The sequence below is a fragment of the Asterias amurensis genome, chromosome 18 (genome assembly GCF_032118995.1).
Source record: "Asterias amurensis chromosome 18, ASM3211899v1".
Lineage (NCBI taxonomy): Eukaryota > Metazoa > Echinodermata > Asteroidea > Forcipulatida > Asteriidae > Asterias > Asterias amurensis.
In genome coordinates this window covers 11594758-11609682 of record NC_092665.1, presented here as the reverse complement: position 1 = coordinate 11609682, position 14925 = coordinate 11594758, and the positions used below count along the sequence as shown (strand labels likewise).

General features: G+C 39.3%; 1 protein-coding gene across 2 annotated transcripts in view; it reads right to left on the bottom strand.

Annotated features, from left to right (window-relative positions):
* The window catches only part of LOC139950226 (uncharacterized), a 141291-nt gene that overhangs the window by 80688 nt on the left and 45678 nt on the right, over positions 1 to 14925 (bottom strand). For both annotated transcript variants that reach the window (XM_071948842.1, XM_071948843.1), the window contains exon 3: positions 12531 to 12684. The gene's annotated coding sequence lies outside the window, so the exon portion shown is untranslated. The remainder of the gene's footprint in view (positions 1 to 12530; positions 12685 to 14925) is intronic.

Below are 14925 nucleotides of genomic sequence, written 5' to 3'. Positions count from 1 at the left end.
CGATGCCAAAAAAAAAAAAAAAAAAAAACGCTCACTGAGCGATAAACTCCAAACGAGAAATTAGAATATTTATTTTCATAAAGTATGAAATTTCAGACATAAAATATTTCAAGGGATGTTTTCTACTATCATCATCATTAGACCGTGTAAGTTTTATGTAATTCTGTGATCTTCCTGCTTTTAGTTTTTTACCAATTCTGTAACGTTCCTTTAACGGGTTTGGGTACTTTTTGTAGATCAAGTTAACACCATGAGAAAGGCTTTATAAATTGTATGCATTGAAATCATCATGCTTCAATCATAGAGGTTTACAGGCAAGATATACATACATTTTGTAACATGTAACATCCTAGGAAAAAAGTAAGAAATGCTATACAGTTCAAGTGCTGACCTACATGTATGTAACACTAACAGGCTTGAGAATACTTGTCATGCTATTTTATCAGAATTTGGGTAAATGCATGTAAATGATGGCTATGTCCAATTCAGTGACATTTTAAGACTGTTGACTTTGATACCATACATGTAGGTTTGCGAACATAAATGTTTGCGAGGTGTATGGGTGGGGCCCATGTCAGTTTAATATATATCTCTACCAGTTGGTTCACTGTAACCAAGGGGTGTGTGGTTCCTAGAGGTGGGGGAAAAAAGACACCATTACCCCAAACCAACAAGCCTCTTGGATTACACCCCAAGACTGAATTGAGAGGCTAAACGATGTCAGTGAAACAATGTTTGACCACCCCCCTCCTTCTGTGTCACTTAGGAGGGGGGGAGGGGCTGGACTCCCATCAGCTGTTCCAGCTAAACCAGCAGTCATTAAGCTGGTCGCTAAACTAACATCCCTTTTGATGCAGTTCAGCATAATGCACACACCACTCACACCTTCGAGGGGGTAGGGTTGATCCAAACTCTACCCTTAGCTGTTCCGGCCAGTGGCCATTGAGATTAGCTTCTTTATAAAACTATCTAGGGTAGATGGTGTCAGCATATATAGATAGTGTCAGAGAAGCACCTTAGCCTCCCCCTCCCCTTCCCAGCTAGATGGTGTCAGTTGATTAGATGTTATCTCCTCCCTATGAACTAAGGGGGAACATTTCAACTCCCCTTGACCCCCCTCCCTATGCGCTAAGGGGGAACAATTCAATTCCCCTAACTAGGCTAGATGGTGTCTGCATAGATGATAGCACCTTAGCCTCCCCCTCCCCTTCCCAGCTAGATGGTGTCAGTTGATTAGATTTTACCTCCTCCCTACTAGCTAAGGGGGAACATCTCAACTCCCCTTGACCCCCCTCCCTATGAGCTAGGGGGGTATTATTTCAACTCCCCTAGGCTATTCTGTGGCAGTCATTAATTACCTTCTTTCTAGAAAGTCTAGGAAAGATGGAGTCGGTACTGCAGAGATGACCCCTACACAATCTCAAGACGAACTCCCCCCCCCTCCCCCAACCGTGTCAGGAAGGAGGTCTTTTACCCCAGAGTGTTGAACTGATCTTATCATGTTTATTTCCCCTTCAATAATGGGGTAGTATGTATTTTTTACTTTTGTTTCACCCCTGTGCTGCCGCTTCCCAGGTTGTATCGTAAACTTGGGTGTGTAATCCCTGGCTATACAGCAGTTACAGGTTACAGAATGGCTTCTGACTGGCATCCCTTTAAACAAATAGGGACCTTCGCAATAAGGGCTAGATGGCTCAGTTGATAGAGCGCTGGTTCGTTAATCTAATAATGTCCCTCAATCGGGATAGTAACAATATTTTTTTTTTATTTTTTAGTACAGTTACATTGTTATACCCCAATCAAGATACAAACCGGCTCCTCATCGGGTGATACTCATGAATCAACCACAACAACCAAAATGATGGGTTTTTAACTAAGTGTACCAAGAAGTGTACTTGTTTTTATCCCCGAGGTAAAATCCATCCGAAGAGAAGTGATTAAATTATTCATAATTGCAATGTTTAATGAAGGTACATCGTTAAGACCGAAGTCGGCTTTGAATAATTCACTGTTACCGGTAAGTGCAGGGAAGGCACCATTTTCTTTGTAAGGCAGACTTTAAAGGGTCTGGGTACTTTTTTGTGGATCAAGGTTTTGGCCATGACATGAATCCCTATGCACTGTGTAGGACGATTTATATCAAACAATTTACTTGTAGAATGTTTAGCTTTATTAGTAGTCACATTTTTGGAAAAAAAACAAGAATCACAAAGCAAGATTTTCAGAGGAGTCACATAGATCAGTTAAACATGCTAAAAATAATTTTCATGAAATTGTTTTTACTCGATTTTCAAAAACTCCAGCACCTCAGCAGCTAATATTTCAATGGAAGCTCTCTACCATCATTGTCTTTAACCCGTATAAGTTTAATGTAAATCTGTTGGACTTTAGTGTTTTGTGTCGTACAAAAAGTAGCCAAACCCTTTAATTGCCAAGAGAGCTCTCTAAGATGAGATGTTGACCGAACATCAAAACAACGATCTTTAACCTGTATTATTTGGCGCCTGTACTTCCCCACATGTTACCCCGCTATTGACTGATATAATTTCATTGACAGTCCCCTCATGACTTCTGGACAGGAAACGGTCAATGGGGAAATCCAACCGGGAGAGAAAGTCCCTTCATCACAAGCGTGTCTTGACCCGAGGGGGTTCGGCCTCACAATTAAAGGCACTGGACAGGTTTGGTAATTGTCAAAGACAAGTATTCTCAACATATGCATATTTCAGAACTGACTCCGTGGCAGTAGTACAGTTAATTACGATTCTATAAGCTAAAGTAGTAGTCCAGTCTAATTTCTATACCATCCGCCCTGGTAATAGTCAAAAGCAGGACAGTTCTTTTCAGAACTGAGAAGTCTCCCGAACCTCTGATTATCTACTCCACGGCAGTAGAATAAAGCAAGACAGTTCCCTAGGAACAACTCTACCTGGCAAGTAGATACACACATGGTGTTACCGCAAGCCAAATATACATTGATACCTCACCATGCAATGCCTCAAATCCTATACAAGTATTCTCATTTGGTGTATCCCAACATATAAAACAAAAAACCCTGTAAAAATTAGGACTCGGTCATCGAAGTTGCAAGAAAATTAGTGAAAGAAAAATAATAATAATATTGAAGTCTTATATAGCGCACGTATCTACCAAACAAGGCGCTGAGTATATACAAACTTTCAGAAAGATAGGTTATTGCAGTGATGGATTCTGAGACCAAATTATGTAGCACTTGTAAGGGTTTACAAGGTGCTACGGCGCATGAAGCAGCCACAGCCAGGAACACCGGGGCGAACCCCTTCTCTTTTCGATAAGTGCACTGGATTCTTTTACATGCATTACACAACACATGGGACCAACAGCTTTACGTCCCATCCGAAGGACGAAGCAATGGTAAAGTGTCTTGCTCAAGGACACAGTGTCACGGCTGGGGATTTGAACCCACACTCTGCTGATCAGAAACACCAGAGTTTGAATTCGGTGCTCTTAACTGCTCGGCCACGACACTTCCAACACCCTTGTTGCATAAATTTGTGTGCTTTCAGATGCCTAATAAAAGGCTCCAGGCCTGAACTCTTGTCAATGTTTGAGTGAGAAAATGAAATTATCTCTAAAATTACAAACTATCAATGGGCATACAAATTATCCAGGAGACTCGGTGCAGGATTTTCACCCTGTTTACAAATGTAGTATGGTGCACTCAACAGAGTTTACAAAGTACATACAAGGTACATAACCAAACATGGGATGAGAGAGGTACATAACCAAACAGGGGATGAGAGAGGTACATAACCAAATATGGGATGAGAGAAAAATCCAATGGTCCTCACTGGGATTTGAACCCAAGACTCTTGACACTCCGGGCAGCTGCTTTACCAACTGAGCTACGAAGCACAGCGGTATAGACGATGTGACCTCTGACGTCACACGAAAACCATAACATGATTCGCACGCATACCGCCGGGCAAAACCTTTGTGTTTTGGCAGCCAGCTAGAAAATGTACGCAATCTTACTATGACTACGCAACTCAGTGCCCGGCGAAACATGACGTATATAGTGTTTTGTCAACAGAGGGCGGTTTGAATGTAAACATAGGTCACATCGTCTATACTCCCTCAGGTTTTCCCAATGAACCACACCTTTCTATCGATGTTGCATGCACATAGACCCTAACCAATGACCCTCAACTCAAAACACTTCCTAGTTTGTGTGTCTCGGATCACCAGAAGTTGCCGAAACCGTCTTGTGGGTGGGAATTGGAGTGTTCCCTCCCCCCCCCCCCTCCGAACCACACCTCTCTCGATGTTGCATGCCCATAGACCCACCATAACCAATGACCCTCAACTCAAAACACTTCCTAGTTTGTGTGTCTCGGATCACCAGAAGTTGCCAAACCATCTTGGAGGTGGGAATTGGAGTGTTCCCTCCCCCCCCCCTCCCGAACCACATTTTTCTCTCGATGTTGCATGCCCATAGACCCTAACAAATGACCCTCAACTCAAAACACTTCCTAGTTTGTGTGTCTCGGATCACCAGAAGTTGCCGAACCGTCTTGTTGGTGGGAATTGGAGCGTTCCCTGCCTCCCCTCCCCCCCCCCCCCCCCCCCGAACCACATTTTTCTCTCGGTGTTGCATGCCCATAGACCCTAACCAATGACCCTCAACTCAAAACACTTCCTTGTTTGTGTGTCTCGGATCACCAGAAGTTGCCGAACCGTCTTGGGGTAGGTTGGAGTGTTCCCTTCCAACCCCCCTCCCCCTCCCCCCAGCGAGGATTAACCCCCTTGACATACGAGCAGTGTTATGTCAGGATATGCTCTTGAGCGAGATCAATCGATGCAAACTAGTAACCTAACCTCCTTGGTTGTGAGTACAGGAGCAATGTAGTGTTTGGACAACCATCTGGGTCTAACCCTCAAGATACCTGCCTCCAAGAAAAGACCTCGGTCCGTTTCATTATGAAACTCTACAGTCTTGACAGAGTGGGACTGAATATTCAGGGATTTACAAAGTCCGAATGGCAATGAGTATTGTACGACAACCTTTGGGGTCTAGCCCTCAAGATACCTGCCTCCAAGAAAAAGCTCTCGGTCCTCAGTCCATTTCATTATAAGATTCTACAGTTTTAAAACAGTACGTCTGAATATTCAGGGTTCTAAGAAGTCTGAATCACAACAAGTATTGTCTGAAAACCATCGGGGTCTAGCCCTCAAGATACCTGCCTCCAAGAAAAAGCCCTCGCTCCTCAATCCATTTCATTATAAGATTCTACAGTTTTAAAACAGTACGTCTGAATATTCAGGGTTCTAGAAAGTCTGAATCACAACAAGTATTGTCTGAAAACCATCGGGGTCTAGCCCTCAAGATACTTGCCTCCAAGTAAAGTCCTCGGTTCATTTTCTTATAAAACTCTACAGTCTTGACAGAGTGGGACTGAATATTCAGGGATTTACAAAGTCCGAATGAGTATTGTATGACAACCATCGGGTCTAGCCCTCAAGAAAGTGCCTCCAAGATAAGTTCTCAGTCCATTTCATTATAAGATTCTACAGTCTTGACATCGTCGGACTGAATATTCAGGGATTTTAACAAGGGCGCCGAACCCCATTAAATGTAAAAGCTGCCCTACAAGTACATTTACTTTTAAAAAACCTACAAGTGTAGGTAGTTTAAAATTACCTAAACAAAATGATCGCTATGATACAACTGTAAAAATTTATCCTGTGTCTGACAAAGTTCCTGTCCAAATGCTCAGTCCATTTCATTATAAAACTCTTAAAGTATTAACACAGTGGAACTGAATAATCATGGTTTTACAAAGTCCGAATCACAACGAGTATTGTACTCCTGATTTTTAGTAAAATATTCATATATTTGAAAAGGTTGTAACAGACTGTGCTTTTGTACCTGAAGTGATTTGCTCATCTTTTTGAAAGGGTTGTAATGGACTAAGTTAAAAAATAATACAAGCATTTGTTACCCGCTCTGTGAAAATGAGTCAGATGTTGACAATTTAAAGAATTGAGTTATATGCATGGCTGGAAAGAACACACAAGCAGCAGTAATTTGGTATAAGTCTTAGCTTTGGGGTGTATCACGTTGCTAAGTTACTCCCGTTTGAAATCAGCCAACATATCATTTCTTTTTTGTTAAAAACGAATTACAAGTGATGCAGTTTTAAATTACCATTTCGCGCAAAAGGATACAAGTTAGACTAAAGTATGATCACAAATTGTTGTACTCCTAGCTTTATTGCCTACAAAAAAGTTTTCTGAAAGTTTACCACGCAAATGTAGATCTGAAAAAGTAAAGTAAACAAAATATATTTTCCACATTACCCTCAAATCTGTTCCAAAGAGGAAACAATGGATAAAATTGAACAGGTTCCTTAAGATGAAAAAAGGTATGACTCGAGTCTCGTACCAGTCTTCTCACTTTGGTGTATCTCAACATCTGCATAAAATAACAAACCTGTGAAAATTTTAGCTCAATCGGTTGTCGAAGTTGCAAGATAATAATGAAAGAAAAAACACCCTTGTCACACCAAATTGTGTGCTTTCAGATGCTTGATTTCGAGACCTCAAATTCTAAATCTGAGGTCCCACAATCAAATTCATGGAAAATTACTTCTTTCTCGAAAACTACGTTACTTCAGAGGGAGCCGTTTCTCACAATGTTTTATACTATCAACAGCTCCCTATTACTTGTTACCAGGTAAGGTTTTATGATAACAATTATTTTTAGTAATTACCAAAAGTGTCCACTGCCTTTAATGTATGGTTTATCACACAAAACATGAACACAGGATTTGATTAATTTTCTCAGCTCTACCGTGATATACTACCTTTAATAAAACACAAAGATGATCGACCGATTCAATTCACCGGGCGTTATTACTCAGGCTTCTCGGTACCACATCAAGTTCCGAAATGATGAGTGCTACTCACTTACGTTAATTGTAGCCATCCATCAAACGCCCCACCAACAAATAAATAGTATAAAATCAATCTCGCATCTACTAAATTAAAACAGAACAACCATTCCAAGAAGAAGAAGAAGAAGAAAAAAAAAAAATTAAAAAAAATAAATGACAAACATGAAACCCTTGAGCTACTGTTTCCATTTCATTTAAACGGCCAATCACCATCCATCAAGTAGAACGAGGAGAATGCTTTGGTATTTCCCAAAGGTACAAACGCAAATATTGGGAGCCGTGAGAATGAAGCGGATCTCGTTCCGACGTATAATTGGAATAGACCGTCAGATCTACCCCATTCACTCTAAAGCAGACACAGAGGAATCCAGAATGTTTTCGGCTCTAGTTGTCTGCAGGGCCCAATTTCATAGAGCTGCTAAGCACGTAGAAATTTGCTTAGCATGAAATTTCTTCCTTGATTAAAACACAATTACCAACCAAATTTCCATTTGTTTTATATTGCTTGTCACTGGTATTCAGCTGCTGTTTGCTTATCCTGAAAATCATCCAATTTCCCATGCTAAGCAAATTTTTGTGCTAAGCAGCTCTATGAAATTGGGTCCAGGTCATCTTCCTGTAAATGCACTGGTAATTGCCAAAGACCAGTATTCTCACTTGGTGTATCTCAACATACATGTATGCAAAACAATGAACCTAATTATCTGGCTGGTCTCATCCGTCTGTCTGTCTAGTCCTAGTCTTGTCTGTCCCAGGGTAAATTTTTAAAAAGCACTATGCTTCAAAGTTTCCCTGCATGTTGGTAATAACTAAACGGAGTATCTTTAGCCATGTTATAATTATGTTTAAATTATGTAGACTGTATAATGCTTGAATTGCATTTGATGCTTTTGGTTTGTTATTGCCAATATTGAAATAAATGTCTAAATCATAGAATAACAAAGCTGAGAAAATTTTGACTCAATTTGGTCATCGAATTTGCAAAAGATTACTGAAAGAAGAAAAAATCCTTGATGCATTACTTTGTCTGCTTTCAGATGCTCAATAAAAAACTTCTAGCTAGAAGTCTTTTAATATTTTAGTGAGAAATTACCTCTTTCTCAAAAACTAAGTTACTTCAGAGGGAGACGTTTCTCACAGGGTTTTATACTATCATTGCTCATTACTATGTAGGCCTACGTTTTTATGCTAACAATTATTTTAAATAATTACTTAAAGTGTCCAGTGCCTTTAAAACTGACTTTGTAACGAGCAATGGAGAGCTGTTGATAGTATACAAACATTGTGATAAACGGCTCCCTCTGAAGTAAGTAGCCTGAAACCTTTTATTATACATCTGAAAGCACACATATTTGTGCAACAAGGCTGTTTTTCCTTTCATTATTTTCTCGCACCTTCGAGGACAAATGTTCACAGATTTGTTATTTTAAACCTATATTGGGTTACACCAGGTGAGAATAATGGTCTTCCACAATTACCAAAGGTGTCCAGTGCCTTTTAATAATTGTCTGCAAGTCGTCTTCCTTTCAAATAAAAATGTCAAGCTGGCTGGCATCAGCGACGACGACGACGCACGCAACTTTTACCTGCATGATGCGTGCCATTCATATACCGCAAGAGAACATGGGCTTATTGTTGTCTCAGAACAATGGAAGTAGGTCATGCTTTTAATGTTCTCCTCAGACAGACACACGCCACATCTCGGAAGGACATTTTGATTTCCACGAGACCTGATTTTTTAAGGTCATACTGCTGGTGCTAATCCTCCTGAGGGATATTTTTTTTTGCTTTAAAGGATTGGGGTACTTTTTCTTTTTGTAACACAAAACAGAATGTCCACAGATTTACATTAAACTTACACCGTTTGAAGATAATGACAGTAGAAAGCAGACCTTAAAATATTAGTTGCTGAGGTGCTGTAAATTTTGAGAAATGAGTAAAACAATGTCATGAAAATATGATTTTACATGCTGAAATAATTTTTGTCTCATGATCACTGAGACGAACATTATTTTCATGACATTGTTTTACTCTTTTTCTCAAAAACTACCGCACCTCAGCAAGTAATATTTTCAGGGAAGCTTTCTACTATCATTATCTTCAAACTGTGTAAGTTTAGTGTAAATCTGTTGACATTGTGTTTTTTGTCCTACAAAAAGTACATAGACCCTTAAAGGGCACTGGACACATTTGGTTAATTGTCAAAGACCAGTATTCTCACTTGGTGTAGCCCAACATATGCATGAAATAACAAACCTGTGAAAATGTTGATTCAATTGGTCAAGTTGCAAGAGAGCAATGAAAGAAAAAACACCCCTGTCACACAATAATTGGTGTGCTTTCAGATGCCTAAAAGGGCTTCAGGCCCATTAATATTTGAGTGAGAAATTACCCTTTTTCACAATTATTACGTTACTTAAGAGGGAGCCGCTTTTCACAATGTTTTTACTATCTATTTCATGTTACCAAGTAAATTTATATGCTCATAATTGTTTTTAGTACCGTCGGGTACCTTTAACTAGCACTTGAATACTCCACACTTGCTCTTTTCTGAGCCAACACTCCCACAAGAGATGGTCGGCAACTTTACTGTATTTCTAGAAACATCTTATTGTTTAATATTGATTGCCGCAATCAAAATAAGCCTGGTATGAACTCAGACAGAAACTCATTAACAATCGTTCAATTGTTTCCATCAAAACACTTGAATGCTGTGAATTTGACAAACTCTCGCAGGATGTTTGTGTTTATTGAAGTGTAGAAGATAGGAATAAATTACTACTTTAAAACAAACAAATGGCACAGTTTCCGTTTCAAAACACACTTAAAGAAAAAAATGATAAACAATGACTGGAATGACAATCAAACTCCTATTGCAATTTTTTACGCTGATTGCGAATGAATTGATTGGTAGTTTGCTATTATGAGTGGGTACCCAACTGAAATGGGTTAACCAATATACATGTAGTCATAATGACCTCTCCACTATCTGACTATCGTATAGCACGGAGGGATTTTGAATTGGTGTTTAAAGGTTTTAAGGGTTTTTGGCCATGAAATGGAATCCCCGCTCCCTATGAGTGAAGATGTAGTTTACCTGTACAAGTTTCAGCTTCATTAGTCATCAAGTTTTTTAGGAAAAAAGGTGAAAATCACAGAACAATATTTTTAGGTAAAATACATCATGCTAAACTAAAGGAGACAAACAAAACTGTTGCAAAATTTCCTCATTTCTCATAAACTACAGTACCTCAGCAAGTAATATTTGAAGGGAAGCCTTCTACCATCTTTATCTTTAAACTGTGTAAATTTAATGAAAATTAGCCCACAAAATGTTCACCAAAACAAATTAAGCACAGTGTTTGCTTTCCAATGGTACCGAACTTGTTCAATTCCAACATTATTTTTGAGGGCGATTTGACCATCCTTTTGTGTTTGTCTCTTTGACAGCCCTGTGCACACAAATCCCATTGGAGATGCTTTTGAGGAGAGTTCGGAGCGTCCCCAATTGCTGTTCGTGTCCGGTATGATAACGGCACAAAGTTACCATGAATATCAGATGCAGGAATATCCAAGAAAGATTTAGGTACAAATTGCTTCTCTCGCTAGATGCCTGTAGTTCCAGAGTTATTGTCAAGCGTGGGGCTTGTCTGACAACTATATACTGTTGCAAATAATAATAAATAATTGGCCCCATTGTTTGGCAACAGATAAAGGTTGACCTACATGTCTATAATGACCTTGCTGATCTAGTCCTATAGAAATAGGCCAGTCTTATAATATCAGGGGTGGGGAGGGGGCGGCTGGAGTTTAGGATAGAATGGAAGATTATTTCAGTCTAGGGTAGACAATGTAAGTTCCCTTTATAAGTCAATCCTTGAGAGAAAAAAAAAAACGTTTTAAGTAGGTGCTCGCATGCATGAGGGTCTGCAAATTTAAAGCTCAGTGGCGGCGGTTTGTGCAGTAAAGAAAAGACAAGACAAGGTTACACAATTGTTATGTGAAATTTCAAAAAATATGTTCTCAATCTGTTTCATTCTTTATTTTTATTTTGATATTTTACACTTAGTCATTCTACCATTGAGCCATTTAGGTTCATGAGCGATGGTTGATTTTTATTTTAATCTCATCAAACAAAATTTGTGTTCTTTTTAAAAAAATTTCTGTCACAAATTTGTTGCCTGTGTGCTTATACATTTGACATTTCATTCTTTGTTTGGCAACCTCTGTAATCTACATGTAGTTGGTAAGACACTGCTCTAGAATTGCAAGGGTCGTGGGTTCCAATCCCACCTGAGCAACATGCCTGTGATATTTTTTCACAGGACTCGGGAAAGTACTGCGTAGACAGTTCTAACACACATCAGTGTATGGGTAAACAACCAAAATTAACATTCTTTATCCCCGATGCAAATTTAACATCTCTTATAATTTCAGAATCATTACCAAACGTATACAGAGCCTTTAAAGCAATCGCACAACATCGGTAAATGCAGTATTGTCCAAAGGCCGTCACATTGTGTATCACAACTTATATATAAAATAACAAACCTGTGAAAATTTAGGCTCAATTGGTCATCTGAGTCGGGAGAAAGCTACAGGAAAACCCACCCTTGTTTCCGCTTGTTTCGCCGTGTCATGACATGTGTTTAAAATAAATGCGTTATTCTTGATATCGAGAAGTGATCATTGTTCTAATGTTTTCTCAAAAAGTAAAAGCATTTCATGGAATAATATTTCAAGGGAAGTCTTTCACCATTACCTTCTGTAAACCCTGTAAGTTATTTGTAAATCTGTGAACTTTCGAATTTTGATCGGTTCAGAAAGTGAGGAATTTGTGTGCTTTCAGATAAGAATAAAAGACTTCTAGCTAAAAGTCTTTTATTATTTTAGTGAGAAATTACCTCCTTCTCAAAAACTACATTACTGCAGAGGGAGTCGTTTCCCACAATGTTTTATACTATCAACAGCTCTCCAATGCTCATTACCAAGTCAGTTTTTAAGTTAATAATTGTTTTGAGTAATTACCAAACGTGTACCTTCCCAACAAAGCAATCCAAGGAGAATCAAGTTTTATAGACACACGAAGCGAAGAGAAGAAAAAGCAACTCCTGCAAATAATCGTCATTTGTCAGAGTCGCCTCTCATCAAAGGTGTTACAAAAAAGACTGACTCGCTAGTTATTCTCCACGTTGCTTTTAAATCTTACAAATGACTATAACCAACTCAGAGCGCCCTTCACTTGATCTAAGAATATATCATCACACTTGAGGTACCCACAACAACAAATAAGAAAAAAAGATACAACCATGTGAGTTTTAAAAGGGAGGGTATTACAGTCTCCTGACGATGACTAGAGCAAGCTAGTGGAAACGTTGAGAACCGACTCCGCAGTAGAACAATTAATTACGATCCTATAAGCTAAAGTAGTAGTCTCAGCCTATTGGTATACCATCCACCCAGGTACATAGTTAATAAGCAGGACAGTTCTTTTCAGAACTGAGAAGTCTCCCGAACACCCGAAAAATCTACCTTTAAGTTTACAACTGCAAACAAAAATTCTGCAGTCATCTATTAATAACAAGAATCTCTCACCTTGATGTATTCTTCTTCAAATGTCCACCGTCTTGGGAGGGGAAAAGTATAAAACGTCGTCAGCATCGGTTGTTGAACTGAGGGGATAAAGCACATCACTCAGCACACTCTACCGTTGCAGGTGGGCTGCACTGCATACTGATCATTCAACTTCCTATCAAGTACATCAAAGAATAGCACCGTGTTAAAAATACACACCAACCAGCAGCAGTCTGACTGTTTCTTCTGTGAAGGAATATCATGTCTCGATGCATATTCATGACTTGTTAAAGGCAGAGAAAACTATTGGTAATTTCTCATGATAATTATTAGCATAAAACCTTATTTGGTAAATATGGGGAGCTGTTGATAGTATAAAACATTGTGAGACACGGCTCCCTCTGAGGTGACGTAGTTTTCACGAAAGATGTAATTTTCTGTGATTTTGATTTCGATACCTCAGAATTTGAGGTCTCGAAATCAAGCAAGATTTTCAAGGCTTGTTTTTAAAATAGCAAGGGCACCAAGGCATGTTCTCCTTGGTAAAGGGCACCCTATGAAGAAATTGTAAATTTCTACTGTAGCATTTTAAGGGCACCAAGGCAATGGAGGCAATCGCTGTTTGTTAGTGCAACAAGCACTAAGAGAATATTGATGTCATTTTAAGGGCACTAGGGCAATGACCAGGGGGCACCAAGGCAATCGCTGTTTATTATTGCAACAAGCACTGAGAGAAAATTGATCTCATTTTAAGGGCACCAGCGACAATGACCAGGGGCATGGAGGCAATCGCTGTTTATTATTGCAACAAGCACTAAGAGAATATTGATTTAATTTTAAGGGCACCAGGGCAATGACCAGGGGCATCAAGGCAATCGCTGTTTATTATTGCAACAAGCACTAAGAGAATATTGATCTCATTTTAGGGCACCAGGGCAATGACCAGGGGCACCAAGGCAATCGCTGTTTGTTATTGCAACAAGCACTAGGAGGAGATTGATCTCATTTTAAGGGCACCAGGGCAATGACCAGGGGGCATGGAGGCAATCGCTGTTTATTATTGCAACAAGCACTAAGAGAAGATTGATCTCATTTTAAGGGCACCAGGGCAATGACCAGGGGGCATGGAGGCAATCGCTGTTTATTATTGCAACAAGCACTAAGAGAATATTGATTTAATTTTAAGGGCACCAGGGCAATGACCAGGGGCACCAAGGCAATCGCTGTTTGTTACTGCAACAAGCACTAAAAGAATATTGATCTCATTGTCTGATGGGTAATGCTTCAACACTCAACAGAACTAAAAGATTTATCAATTTAAATCAAAACTAACTTTAAAGTATTATTAATTTGAAAAACACAAGACCGCAGAACTTTTCTGGTCGTCTAACAGCTAGCCCCACACTAACGGCCTTGGGTCTACTGCAGTCCAGTGTAAATCTGATGTTGGTTTGAATTTTCACATTTTACTTTTAATGCACAGGCGCCGACAGTACCCTTTTAGTACTCAGATGTTATTTTTAGTATAACCATGAAATCAAATATGATGGTACACAAATACTCCAGATTTATTGTTACATGCTTAAGTCACATTTGCATACAGTTTACCAACCAAAACGAACTGTGCTGGTACCTTATCGCTCCATAAATAAAGGCACGGTCACACAGGCCCAAATAATGAGAACGTGGGCACATTTTGCGTGGAGTAATTCAACCAATCAAAGGCGTGCATTTTTTTTCGTTCTCGTTATCGGGGCCTGTGTGACCGTGCTCAAACATGTATAATTGCAAAAGGCTGTAGGCCCCTACAGGCGTAATGTTTTGACCCTGAGTTACACTCCTATGTTCCGAGCCCCTATGTTCTGACACCCCTATATGTACCGGCTGGATAGCTCAGTTGATAGAGTGCAGGTACACTAATCTGGAAGCCGTTGGTTCGAGTCCCACCCCAGTCAAATTTGTCTTTGTTCAAACCCAAACTGTGTAATTTTGTGTTCATCCTTTGGGCTGTGAACAAATCATGCTGTCTGAAAGTCCAGACTCATACGGCTCTTTTATGCACTCTAAAAACTAAAGAGTTGAATCCAACACTTGCATGAGTTCGGTGAGTGACTACACTTTGAAAGTGTTGAATCCAGCGTTTTGTTTGTTAAATCTAGCATTCTAAATTTAGTTATCCAACGAAAAAAGGGTTAACTCAACAATTTAAACATTGTTATTTCAGCATTTCTAAAAACAATTCCTTTGAATTGTTGGATCAGCTTTTTAAATGTTAAACTGGCATACTTTAAAATGCTGGATTTAACATATAAAAGGCTGGATTCAACACTTTCAAAGTGTTGTCACTCACCGAACTCATGCAAGTGTTGGATTCAACTCTTTAGTTTGAACATCTGATGTCAATTTAATTCAATTC